The following is an 852-nucleotide window of genomic DNA, read 5'->3' as shown; positions in this document are numbered from 1 at the left end:
TTTTTGTTAAAAAAAATTATATATATATATATAAAAATTAAAATAAGGTATATAATATATTTGTTATTATTGAGTAATATTGACTATATATTGTTATTTGTTACTTAATAAAAAAATATGCGAGTCAAGTTTTATACGAGCTTGCTTTGTTTAGTATTTGAGCCAAAATTTGTGTTCACGGAGCGCCTCATTTAATAATCGAGTCGAGTACAAGCTGCACTTATACGAGCCGATCCCGACCTTGTGAGCGAGCGGCTTCACTCACCCCTATCCACATTGATGAAAAAGAGGATTCCTCCCCATCTATGTCGTAGTGTGCTAGTCATTAACTTATATGCTTAAGAGTATTATTAGAATTGACTGATTCCAACTAGTCCTAGAGAAGACAACTATGTCTTTTTTATGATTAACTACAACACACTCACGCAAACATGTAACAACCATTAACTCTCACTTGTACGTACTATATATATATATATATATATATCGTGGAGGACCAAGCAGTGGTCCAGTGCATGCATGTGCATATATCCATGTTCCATCAAAGAAAAAGAAAAGGGGCAATAATAATATGCAATTATTAAGGTGTTTTTATTTTTCTAAAGGTGTTGAGAATCTGTGTTAGGGCTTTTTGCCGGAAACTTCCGACCAAGACATTGTCATTTTGCCCTGCAGATAAGGTTTCTCACGACCACCTCACGTACACCTTCATGCTTTCTAGTTTCAATACCCATGTTTGTGTTCATCTTGTGTCTGTAGATTGGAGCTGGCGGTCGTTAAAATATTTGATTTAAGAAAATTATATAATAATCTTGGATTCTTGGTAATGTACATGTATATATACTATAGCTA

The sequence above is a fragment of the Corylus avellana genome, chromosome ca4, assembly GCF_901000735.1.
Source record: "Corylus avellana chromosome ca4, CavTom2PMs-1.0".
In the NCBI taxonomy this organism is placed as follows: domain Eukaryota; kingdom Viridiplantae; phylum Streptophyta; class Magnoliopsida; order Fagales; family Betulaceae; genus Corylus; species Corylus avellana.
Note: the sequence above shows the minus strand (reverse complement) of the source record.